Here is a 13,679-nt window from a genome sequence, read left to right on the forward strand (position 1 = left end):
AAAAAATCGAGTTAGAAACGACAAAAATCTATTTCTGAAGACAAAATTGAAATTTTTGATTGATAAACGGAAAAATACTAAATTCGATTGTAATTCTGGGTTTTTTGACGAGAAAAACGAGATAGAAACGACAAAAATCTATTTCTAAAGACAAAATTGAAATTTTTGATTGATAACCAAAAAAATACTAAATTCGATTGTGATTCTGGGTTTTTTGACAAAAAAACGAGATAGAAACGACAAAAATCCATTTCTAGTGACAAAATTGAAATTTCGATTCATATTCAAAAAATACTAAATTCGATTGTATTCTGGGTTTTTGACGAAAAAAAACGAGATAGAAACGACAAAAATCCATTTCTAGTGACAAAAATGAAATTTTCGATTGACAACCAGAAAAAATACTAAATTCGATTGTAACTCTGGTTTTTTGACGAAAAAACGAGATAGAAACGACAAAAAATCTATTTCTAACAACAAAATTGAAATTTTCGATTGATAACCAAAAAAATACTAAATTCGATTGTATTCTGAGTTTTTTGACAAAAAAACGAGATAGAAACGATAAAAATCTATTTCTAAAGACAAAATTGAAATTTTCGATTCGATTATAACAAAAAAATACTAAATTCGATTGAAATTCTGGGTTTTTTGACGAAAAAACGAGATAGAAATGATAAAAATCTATTTCTAAAGACAAAATTGAAATTTTCGATTCATAACCAAAAAAATACTAAATTCGATTGTAAGGGGTTTTTTGACAAAAAAACGAGATAGAAACGACAAAAATCCATTTCTAACAACAAAATTGAAATTTTCGATTGATAGCCAAAAAAATACTGAATTCGATTGTAATTCTGGGTTTTTTTGACAAAAAACGAGATAGAAACGACAAAAATCTATTTCTAGTGACAAAATTGAAATTTCTGATTCATAACCGAAAATATACTAAATTCGATTGCTAGAATGTAATTCTGGGTTTTTTGTCGAAAAACGAGATAGAAACGACAAAAGTCTATTTCTGAAGACAAAATTGAAATATTTGATTGATAACCAAAAAAATACTAATTTCGATTGTAATTCTGGGTTTTTTGACAAAAAACGAGATAGAAACGACAAATATCCTTTTTCTAGTGACAAAATTGAAATTTTCGATTCATAACCAAAAAAATACTAAATTCGATTGAAATTCTGGGTTTTTTGACGAAAAAAACGAGATAGAAACGATAAAAATCTATTTCTAAAGACAAAATTGAAATTTTCGATTGATAACCAAAAAAATACTATATTCGATTGAAATTCTGGATTTTTTGACGAATAACGAGATGAAACGACAAAAATCTATTTCTAGTGACAAAATTGAAATTTTTGATTCATAACCGAAATTATACTAAATTCGATTGCTAGAATGTATTCTGGGTTTATTGTCGAGAAAATCGAGTAGAAAACGACAAAAGTCTATTTCTGAAGACAAAATTGAAATTTTTGATTGATAATCAAAAAAATACTAAATTCGGTTGTAATTCTGGGTTTTTTGACGAAAAAACGAGATAGAAACGACAAAAATCTATTTCTGAAGACAAAATTGAAATTTTCGATTCATCACCAAAAAAATACTAAATTCGATTGTAATTCTGGGTTTTTTGACAAAAAAACGAGATAGAAACGACAAAAATCTATTTCTAACAACAAAATTGAAATTTTCGATTGATAACCAAAAAAATACTAAATTCGATTGTAATTCTGGGTTTTTTGACAAAAAAACGAGATAGAAACGATAAAAAAATCTATTTCTTAAGTCAAAATTGAAATTTTCGATTATAACCAAAAAATACTGAATTCGATTGAAATTCTGGGTTTTTTGACGAAAAAACGAGATAGAAACGACAAAAATCTATTTCTAACAACAAAATTGAAATTTTCGATTGATAACCAAAAAATACTGAATTCGATTGTAATTCTGAGTTTTTTGACCAAAAAACGAGATAGAAACGACAAAAATCCATTTCTAGTGACAAAATTGAAATTTTTGATTGATAACGAAAAAATACTAAATTCGATTGTAATTCTAGGTTTTGACGAAAAAACGAGATAGAAACGACAAAAATCTATTTCTAACAACAAAATTGAAATTTTCGATTGATAACCAAAAAAATACTAAATTCGATTGAAATTCTGGGTTTTTTGACGAAAAAACGAGATAGAAACGACAAAAATCTATTTCTAACAACAAAATTGAAATTTTCGATTGATAACCAAAAAAATACTGAATTCGATTGAAATTCTGGGTTTTTTAACGAAAAAACGAGATAGAAACGATAAAAATCTATTTCTAACAACAAAATTGAAATTTTCTATTGATAACCAAAAAAATACTAAATTCGATTGAAATTCTGGGTTTTTTGACGAAAAAACGAGATAGAAACGACAAAAATCTATTTCTAACAACAAAATTGAAATTTTCGATTGATAACCAAAAAAATACTAAATTCGATTGAAATTCTCTGTTTTTTGACGAAAAAACGAGATAGAAACGATAAAAAATCTATTTCTAAAGACAAAATTGGAATTTTTGATTGATAATCGAAAAAATACTAAATTCGATTGTAATTCTGGGTTTTTTGACAAAAAACGAGATAGAAACGACAAAAATCCATTTCTAGTGACAAAATTGAAATTTTCGATTCATAACCAAAAAAATACTGAATTCGATTGAAATTCTGGGTTTTTTGACGAAAAAACGAGATAGAAACGACAAAAATCTATTTCTAACAACAAAATTGAAATTTTCGATTGATAACCGAAAAAAATACTAAATTCGATTGAAATTCAGGGTTTTTTGACAAAAAAACGAGATAGAAACGACAAAAATCCATTTCTAGTGACAAAATTGAAATTTTCGATTCATAACCAAAAAATACTAAATTCGATTGAAATTCTGGGTTTTTTGACGAAAAAACGAGATAGAAACGATAAAAATCTATTTCTAAAGACAAAATTGAAATTTTCGATTGATAACCAGAAAAATACTAAATTCGATTGAAATTCAGGGTTTTTTGACAAAAAAACGAGATAGACACGACAAAAATCTATTTCCAAAGACAAAACTGAAATTTTCGATTGATAACCAGAAAAATACTAAATTCGATTGTAATTCTGGGTTTTTTGACCAAAAAACGAGATAGAAACGACAAAAATCCATTTCAAGTGACAAAATTGAAATGTTTGATTGATAACAAGAAAAAATACTAAATTCGATTGTAATTCTGGGTTTTTGACAAAAAACGAGATAGAAACGACAAAAATTCATTTCTAGTGACAAAATTGAAAATTTTCGATTCATAACCAAAAAAAATACTAAATTCGATTGAAATTCTGGGTTTTTTGACGAAAAAACGAGATAGAAACGATAAAAATCTATTTCTAAAGACAAAATTGAAACTTTCAATTGATAACCAAAAAAATACTAAATTCGATTGTAATTCTGGGTTTTTTGACGAAAAAACGAGATAGAAACGACAAAAATCTATTTCTAACAACAAAATTGAAATTTTCGATTGATAACCAAAAAAATACTGAATTCGATTGTAATTCTGAGTTTTTTGACCAAAAAACGAGATAGAAACGACAAAAATCCATTTCTAGTGACAAAATACTAAATTCGATTGTAATTCTAGGTTATTTGACAAAAAAACGAGATAGAAACGACAAAAATCTATTTCTAACAACAAAATTGAAATTTTCTATTGATAATCAAAAAAATACTAAATTCGATTGAAATTCTGGGTTGTTTGACGAAAAAACGAGATAGAAACGATAAAAATCTATTTCTAACAACAAAATTGAAATTTTCGATTGATAACCAAAAAAATACTAAATTCGATTGAAATTCTGGGTTTTTGACGAAAAAACGAAATAGAAACGATTAAAATTTATTTCTAAAGACAAAATTGAAATTTTCGATTGATAACCAAAAAAATACTAAATTCGATTGAAATTCTGGATTTTTTGACGAAAAAACCTGATAGAAACGATAAAAATCTATTTCTAAAGACAAAATTGAAATTTTCGATTGATAATCGAAAAAATACTGAATTCGATTGTAATTCTGGGTTTTTTGACGAAAAAAAGAGATAGAAACGACAAAAATCCCTTTCTAGTGACAAAATTGAAATATTTAATTGATAACCGAAAAAATACTAAATTCAATTGTAATTCTGGGTTTTTTGACAAAAAACGAGATAGAAACGACAAAAATCCATTTCTAGTGACAAAATTGAAATTTTCGATTCATAACCAAAAAAATACTAAATTCGATTGAAATTCTGGGTTTTTTGACGGAAAAAAACGAGATAGAAACGACAAAAATCCATTTCTGACAACAAAATTGAAATTTTCGATTGATAACCAAAAAAATACTAAATTCGATTGAAATTCTGGGTTTTTTGACGAAAAAACGAGATAGAAACAATAAAAATCTATTTCTAGTGACAAAATTGAAATTTTCGATTCATAACCAAAAAAATACTAAATTCGATTGAAATTCTGGGTTTTTTGACGAAAAAAACGAGATAGAAACGATATAAATCTATTTCTGAAGACAAAATTGAAATTTTCGATTGATAACCAAAAAAATACTAAATTCGATTGTAATTCTGGGTTTTTTGACCAAAAAACGAGATAGAAACGACAAAAATCTATTTCTAGTGGCAAAATTGAAATTTCTGATTCATAACCGAAAATATACTAAATTCGATTGCTAGAGTGTAATTCTGGATTTTTTACCGAAAAATATCGAGTTAGAAACGACAAAACTCTGTTTCTAGTGACAAAATTGAAATTTTTGATTGATAAACGAAAAAAATACTAAATTCGATTTTAATTCTGGGTTTTTTGACCAAAAAACGAGATGAAAACGACAACAATCTATTTCTAGTGACAAAATTGAACTTTTTTGATTCATAACCGAAATGATACTAAATTCGATTGCTAGAATGTAATTCTGGGTTTATTGTCGATAAAATCGAGACAAAAGTCTATTTCTAAAGACAAAATTGAAATTTTTGATTGATAACCGAAAAAAATACTAAATTCGATTGTAATTCTGGGTTTTTTGACGAAAAAAACGAGATAGAAACAAAAAAAATCTATTTCTAGTGACAAAATTTAAATTTTTGATTCAAAACCGAAATAATACTAAATTAGATTGCTAGAATTTGATTCTGGGTTTTTTGACGAAAAAACGAGATAGAAACGACAAAAATCTATTTCTAAAGACAAAATTGAAATTTTCGATTGATAACCAAAAAAACACTAAATTCGATTGAAATTCTGGGTTTTTTGACAAAAAAACGAGATAGAAACGACAAAAATCTATTTCTAGTGGCAAAATTGAAATTTTTAATTCATAACCGAAAATATACTAAATTCGATTGCTAGAGTGTAATTCTGGGTTTTTTACCGAAAAAAATCGAGTTAGAAACGACAAAACTCTGTTTCTAGTGACAAAATTGAAATTTTTCATTGATAAACGAAAAAATACTAAATTCGATTGTAATTCTGGGTTTTTTGACGAAAAAACGTGATAGAAACGACAAAAATCTATTTCTAAAGACAAAATTGAAATTTTCGATTGATAACCAAAAAAATACTAAATTCGATTGAAATTCTGGGTTTTTTGACGAAAAAAACGAGATAGAAACGACAAAAATTTATTTTTACTGACAAAATTGAAATTTTTATTCATAACCGAAATAATACTAAATTCTATTGCCAGTATGTAATTCTGGGTTTTTTGTCAGAAAAATCGAGTTGAAACGACAAAAATCAATTTAATGTGACCAGATTGAAATTTTTGATTCATAACCGAGAAAATACTAAATTCGACTGCCAGAGTGTGTTTCTGAGTTTTTGCCGAAAAAAAAACGAGTTAAAATCAACAAAAATCTATTTCTAGTAACAAAATTGAAATTTTTCATTCATAACCGAAAAAATACTAAATTCGATTGCTAGAATGTAATTCTGGGTTTTTTGCCGTAAAAATCGAGTTACAAACGACAAAATTCTATTTCCGTTGATTAAATTGAAATGTTTGATTAATAACAAAAAAAATACTAAATTCGATTTCTATTCGGTATAATTGGTTTGTGGCAAACCTTTTTTTTTTGCTTTTTGTTTTATAGCGGAAATCATTGTGAGAACAAAATTGAAATTTTTTATTCATAACCGAAATTATACTAAATTCGATTGCTAGAATGTAATTCTGGGTTTTTTGCCGTAAAAATCGAGTTAGAAACGACAAAATTCTATTTCCGTTGATAAAATTGAAATGTTTGATTAATAACAAAAAAAAATACTATATTCGATTGCTATTCGGTATAATTGGTTTGTGGCAAACCTTTTTTTTGCTTTTTGTTTTATAGCGGAAATCATTATGAGAACAAAATTGAAATTTTTCATTCATACCCGAAATTATACTAAATTCGATTGCTAGAATGTAATTCTGGGTTTTTTGCCGTAAAAATCGAGTTAGAAACGACAAAATTCTTTTTCGTTGATAAAATTGAAATGTTTGATCAATAACAAAAAAATATAATAAATTCGATTGCTATTCGGTATAATTGGTTTGTGGCAAACCTTTTTTGTTGCTTTTTGTGGTATAGCGGAAATCATTATGAGTTATTGAGAAGAGCTGGACACTACTTTTTGTTTGGTTCTTTATTGCGTTACTTCGGACACCGAAGGAAATATTTTCTAATTAACCAATCAAAATTTGTGTCTCTCAATTATAATTTCAACATTATGCTATTATATAGAATAATATCAAATATTTTGGTTGTTGTTCATATTGATATTATACTAAAGCTGCGATTTGTCCAGATCTATCAATAGTTATTAAAGAGATTAGTTGTTCCAGAATAAGTTATCATGGTCCACAAAACGTAGCTAACTAATATTATAGTGGAAGTTGGAAATGTGAAAATTATTGTTCTACATAATACAATAATTCCTTCCTGGAACAAAAATACTATGTGTATTTTTGTTCCAAATCAGTTTCACTGCTTGTGGGAGATATTCGATGCTACAGGACTCACACTATCTGGAATGATTTTTTTTACCCTAATTTAAAAAATCCTGATAAAAACTAAACAGTTTATTTTGGCAACTGTGTAATGTAGCGTCATCACCCGGAAAACAACTGAAATTTAACGCGACGTCGCGCTATACATCATCATGTCGCTTATAATCCTCGGAGGAATCCGAAAACGTCTCGCTTAACATATATATATATATATATATATATATATATATATATATATATATATATATATATATATATATATATATATATATATATATATATATATATATATATGTAAACGGTCATTTGTCAGCCCGTAGAATATACGATGTGAACTCTGGTCAGCCCTCGGAAACGTCGGTCGTCCCGGTTTCGGGCTCACCAACGTTTCCCACTGTATATAGTGTTTTTTGGACATGTTATCATGTGAAATGACGTTTAGCAAATTTTTGGTTGGGCCGACCATTACACCATATACATATAGCTGATACACCACCTACTTTCACAAAACTTCGCCAGGAGGCGTGGCTGTGTAATTGTATACACCTGATGTGAATAGTGTCTTTGTGAGCCCAGGTTTATACGAACACTTTCAATGGATAGCATGTTGGTCAGCCCACAATCGGGCAACGCTGCACTTGCATTTCATGATTCTATAACTAGATTGCCGTGGTGCAGAAATTCGATAATAGAAATGGAAAATTTTTTGAGAGATGTAGAATTTTATGAAAAAGTTCCTGTTTTGTATGTTTTTTGTACAAGCGTTCGTGTGCGTGCGTCACCCTATATCTATACAAGCAATTTAGATCAGGAATTGTTTCGCTTATAAAAGTTTTATCAGAGCTTCGTAACATATTCACTTGTAGAAAAATGCTTGATCTGAACTCATACTTTCCCACATTCGACTACTTACCCGAAATCAGCTTTTTCGGATAACGGTGTCGAGTATGGAAATGTACTGTTTCCGTTCTAGTTAGGATAATAATAATATAATTACTAACAGTGCGTTATTCCATTTAGCTTGTCGAAGCAATTTTAACCTCTGCACTATCTTAGATACAAAAATTTGAATATGTTATAAGTTGAAAATATCAATATAGTGTTCGGAATCATACGTTAAAATGTAAGACCTCGTTAATCTATAGCTAGTACAAGTTTATACTTCTGAGGGTTGTCGTTCGTAGGGGTGCGACAGACATATTTTAAACCGTTTCCTGTTTGTATTTTCAAATGTAGATTTTCAAATTCTAATTATTTGGCATGGACGCCTCAACAGAAATCGCGTTGTGTAAATCAATTTTAGACATTAAGCAGGAAACTTCGGATTTGACTTTGAAATTGTAGATTTGAAAACCTGACTGCACAAAAATAATCGAAGTGTGACTGAGTAGAAATGAGTAGATGAAAAATGACATTTTTTTCACAAACGAAAAATCTAAAATGTGAAGAATGATCTGGTAATGAATTTATTGAGAAATGAATAGTGAATATCCAGAATGTCTATAGTTTCAATAAATTCTATATAAAAAATCCGCAGCAGCACTACGGATTCCGATATATAATTTAGTTCAAAAATTAGGTAAAAATCGCACTAAGTATGTTTTCTATGACGAAACGAAATTCTGAGTGAGTAGCATAAGGTAAGATATAATTTGTGAAACAGATATTAGTAATAAGTTTCAATTCTCTTTTTCTTAGCAATAGTTTTTTCGAAAACTCCCTTTCAGTTTTTGGAGGTATGGATGTTGTTCAGGTTGAACATAATGAAGTGGAGATTAAATCAATGTTTTTTTAATATGTTGACTGTTCATGACGATGAATACGTCATATCATCATCGATTATATAAGCTGCAGCAGACATTTCAATCAAAATAAAAAAGACTTGGAATATTTCAGCACAGAAAAAATTTGATCAGGTTGAATAAACATTTATTTGAATGGAGTATTATTCTTCAATTTGAGAACTGCTGACAAAAATTGTTCGGTAAACTAATAAACACGTAGTATGAAAAAATAACATAATTTCTAATGAAATGAAACTACAACATGGATAAAAAAATATCAAATGAAAATTATTAATATTATTTCTTCTTTCTATAACAACAGTAAACGTATTCTTTGATTGCAGCCCAGTTTCTATTTTTTAATAATGATGAATATTTCTTTTCCTTATATTTGAGATACAAACAAGAACTAATTCAATTCTAGCACTTCTTTTTTTTTATGGAGCGAAAAACTTTTTGACTATATTTCGTTTTGCTCCTTAGACCAAGTTTGTTTTTGAGAATGTTTTATTGTTATCAAAACTGTGCGTGTCTGATGATCTGAAATGAGATCAGTGTGTTGAAAAACTCTATCAAGATATCAAACGGGTTGAAAATGGATCCAAAAATGAATGATAAAAATAAAAAATGGAAGGACGATACTGAAAAGTGATTTGACTCATTTCCAACCTATACTCAGAGATACGGATGATTCCAAAACAGCTCAAAATATAAATAATTGATTGCATATAGGGAATTTTTTTCAAAAGGAGCCACGTTCAATATCTCTATAAATAAGACAGTAATGTAAATTTCCCGAAACACCTAATTTTTGTGAAATAATATAAGGTATCGCTAAGATGCGTACACACTCCTCTTCAAAATATCAAACAAAATAACCCCATATATGCCATCTATTGGATAAGTGATTTTATCAGGAATTCAACGATGATTTTTCAGGGTTGATTTCTAATTTACTGTGAAGAAGGACCTTGAAGTATAAGTGAACGACTTTTTAGATTAATTGATACAATCTCTCACAAAAACGTATACAATTATTTCTATTGTCAAGTTCCTAACAGAAAACAACTTTTGTCGCGTTGAATTATATCTGTCGGATTTTTGGCAAAGTTTCTCACACAAAATACTTCAAAATACTTTCTAAAACTCACAGCCAAAAATGTTCCACTAAACAGTATTATAAAAACGCGACAAGTGTTTCACCATACAATGGCTTCTTTGGGCGTATCTTTATCTACTATATTTTACAAATTTAATGCTTGGTATACCTAATTTTAAAATTTAAAGTACCTACATTTCAAGTACTTGAGTTTGTAATAGATTAAATGACCTGAGCTTATGTCCCAGTCCCCACATTTGAAAAATATTCAGTAACGGTTATTCAATTCTAATTGATCATTTAGTTAGTTACCCGAATTCTTGAATCTATTGATTGCTTGACATTTTAGAAGATTGAATTTCAAACTCTTCTCTTCTAAATATAACATGTCATATTCATGACTGAACTCATGTACTTCTGCTAAAAGATGGTTTGCAAATGTGAAATTGGTCTTTCTATTCACAAAATTACATCTAAGCTTTTAATTCTTTGGAAAATAATCTCCCTGTTTGGCCATTATACAGTTTTGGGCAAGAGCCACAACTCAGCTGATATACTCCTGATCTATCCGATACCGAAGTTTTGTCTTTATTGTTTTTAATAAATGCACTTACACTATTATTCGGACTATTACTATTTCTGTGAGCTAAGTTTACGCAGTCTTTCTTCAAAAAAATATTATTGGTTGGTTCAGCCAAAAATGACAATGTCTCATAAATGACGTTATCGCATCTTGAATTTGGGTAGATATGGTCCATGGCTTGCTTTTGTAGTTTTTGTTTGATTTGTTTGATCAAACTCAGCTCTCTCTGGAAATTATTCAATAGTCTATGAAGAATATTATTGAATGCAGCAACTTTATGCTGGTAAGAGTGCGTAGAGGAATTATGTATGATAATGTCCGTGTAAGATGGTTTGTGGAAAATTGCAAATTCATGTTCATTGTTATTTTTTGTAATGGTTGAGTCAAGGTAATTTAATGAATTATTTACCTTCCTCTCAGTGGTAAATTTTATTGACGGGTGGATGGAATTGACATATTCAACGAACTTGCCTACTTGCTTTTCTGTAATGATTTCATCATTCACTAGTGATAAATGGATATCGTAATGCTTGAAGAAATACATGCATAATGAATATTTAATACAACAGTCCTGAACAAACTGTAACGTCTATTTGATAAAAAAAAATTGATGAGCTTCCGTGAAGTATCATATTTATTCTAATATTTGCTACTTTCTACACACATTCACATCAAATCGATATACCAAATTTGGAACATCCATTCGAACTAAAAATGAAAACACATTAAAATAATATTTAATTTGAGTTAGGAACTGGAAAACAGTGAATTATTTAAAATTAAGTAGATTCTATGATATTTATTTGTAATCGTCATATACCTATATATTCTCTAAGTATACCAAAATATTGGCAAGCCAATTAACAAAATAGCATAGGACCATTGCAAAGATCGTAACGGTTCTCGAAGAGTTTCGCGCCAAAATAGTTAACGCGTGTCAAACAATTGCAGATTTCGTAGGAATACTGAAACTTTAATGAAATGAATAAAAACACTTTTTCTAATTACCTATATTTGATTTTATTTATATGACCGTTTTCGGGTTTGACCCCATTACCAAGTATTACCTTACCTATAAATTTCGTCGCCGCTGATATATACCATTATTTTTTGAAGAGAAATTTTGATGATCATAATATCCTCCATTTCATAAATTTATTATCGGATGAAAAGTGCAATTTTCTATACTTCACTGAATTTGACTTCGATACTAAATTTTCCCATTTTCATGATGTTTTTCTTCAAGCTTTTGATATATCCTTTCCTAAACAGTTTCAAAAAATTGAACAAAATCAAAATTCAAGTAGACACAAACCATGGATTACTAAGGATATCGTTGAAGAAGGTATATTACTCAGAGATATTTATAATTTGAACAAGAGCCAAACCAATGTACATTTATTGGGTCAATATAAGCAACTCTTAAAAAATCATAGACAAAAAATTGTGCTCTCAAAAAGTCAATACTTTAATAATCAATTCCTCAAGGCTCAACATAAATCTGAAGCTGGCTGGTCTATAATCAGGAAAAATACTATTATAAACGATTCATCTATGACATTGGCGATGGTGTACTTGTTGACGATGGTCCCGGTATATCTCAAGCATTTAGTAGTTATTTTGTCGATTCAGTGGAGTCATTAGTAAAAAATACTGCACCTGGTGGCATTGAAAATCGTTGTGTAAAAACTGAGAGTATTTTTCTCTATCCAATAGATGAAACTGAACTCATGGAAATAATTAAATTCGCATGTTCGAAAAATTCCAGTGGGGTTGATGAATTGCCAGGCAATGTTTTAATGAAGGCTGCTTTGAAAATAATGGAACCTCTGATTTATCTAATCAATGTATCTTTCTCTGAAGGTATTTTTCCTTCCCGACTTAAGCAAGCAATGGTCGTCCCAGTCTATAAAAAAAGCGATAAGCATGTAATGTCGAACTACAGAGGTATAGCTTTACTATCTCCATTTTCGAAAATATTTGAAGAATCATATCAAAACTTGTGTCCTTTTTAAATAAATACAATATCGTATCTGACAACCAATATGGGTTTCAAGTGGTCTTGTCAACCCAGGATGCCATCCTTTCTCTACATAATCATGTATTATCAAACTTCTACAACGATGAAAAATCACTAAGTGTTCTTTTCGACTTGACACGAGCGTTTTGTATCAGTCATCATGGTCTTCTTCTTGATGAACTGTTTGGCATGGGCGTTCGTGGTCCAAGTCTGAAATGGATTGAAACCTATTCAACTGGTCGTACACAGGTTGTTAAAGTTAGGCTTCAGACTGGGTCATTTTTCTCTGAATTTCGAAACGTTGTTACAGGTGTGCCCCAGGGTAGTGTTTTGGGGCCTACACTATTTATTTTATTTGTTAATGACCTTTCAAAAATTAATCATTCACAGTGCTCTATACAATTTGCTGATGACACATCTTTTACTGTCAGTGGTTCGGAATGTGAAACATTGTCAGTAAGAGCAAATGATGCTATATTCAACATGCAAAATTATTGTTCTAAGAATGGCTTGATTCTAAATAATCTTAAAACCAACACCATTTTCTTTACAATTCAGGAAACTGATTGTAATGTATTGGTTAGGTCTGAGATTAAAAATATTGAACAGGTAAACTATAAAAAATTTTTAGGAGTTTTTATTGATTCACAACTCAATTGGAATCATCATGTTGATTTCATACTGAAGAAATTAGCGACACATTGTTTCGTTATATGGAAAAAAAACTCAATTCCTGTAAACCACTATTTGCAAAGTTGAATATATTAACTGTTACTTGCATGTATATTTTTAATTGCGTAATCTACGTTAAATCAAATTGCTCCAAGTTTTAGAACAGAGATGATACATGTCTTCTTTCGGGCTTCACCCTGAGAAAAAACTATACATTTTAATTCCTAGTCATAAGTTAGCCAAGGTGACTAATGGACCTCATATAATGTCAAAAAACCTGTACAACAAGCTCCCAATATCCATTATAAAATAACTAGTGTAAAGCTCTCTAAACAAAAAGTTCGGAAAGTATTATGTGAAAAGGTATTTTATTCGCTTGATGAGTTTTTTCAGTCTGATTTGGAATTTTAAATTTTAATTTTTGTACCCCTTTTATGGTC

General features: G+C 29.1%; 1 protein-coding gene and 1 long non-coding RNA gene across 2 annotated transcripts in view; one reads left to right on the plus strand and one right to left on the minus strand.

Annotated features, from left to right (window-relative positions):
• LOC141480137 (uncharacterized) overlaps window positions 1–13,679 on the plus strand; it is a 288,325-nt gene that overhangs the window by 17,262 nt on the left and 257,384 nt on the right. The gene's annotated exons all lie outside the window — the stretch shown is intronic.
• LOC141480135 (uncharacterized) lies at window positions 11,597–13,153 on the minus strand. Its single transcript, XR_012464185.1, has 2 exons — window positions 12,507–13,153; window positions 11,597–12,453 (listed from the first exon to the last, which is right to left on the minus strand). It is a non-coding gene; the product is annotated as an uncharacterized lncRNA (long non-coding RNA).

This window comes from Leptinotarsa decemlineata, unplaced genomic scaffold (genome assembly GCF_025532065.1).
Source record: "Leptinotarsa decemlineata unplaced genomic scaffold, Ldec_3_MD MMD2_P_RNA_scaffold_6, whole genome shotgun sequence".
NCBI lineage: Eukaryota > Metazoa > Arthropoda > Insecta > Coleoptera > Chrysomelidae > Leptinotarsa > Leptinotarsa decemlineata.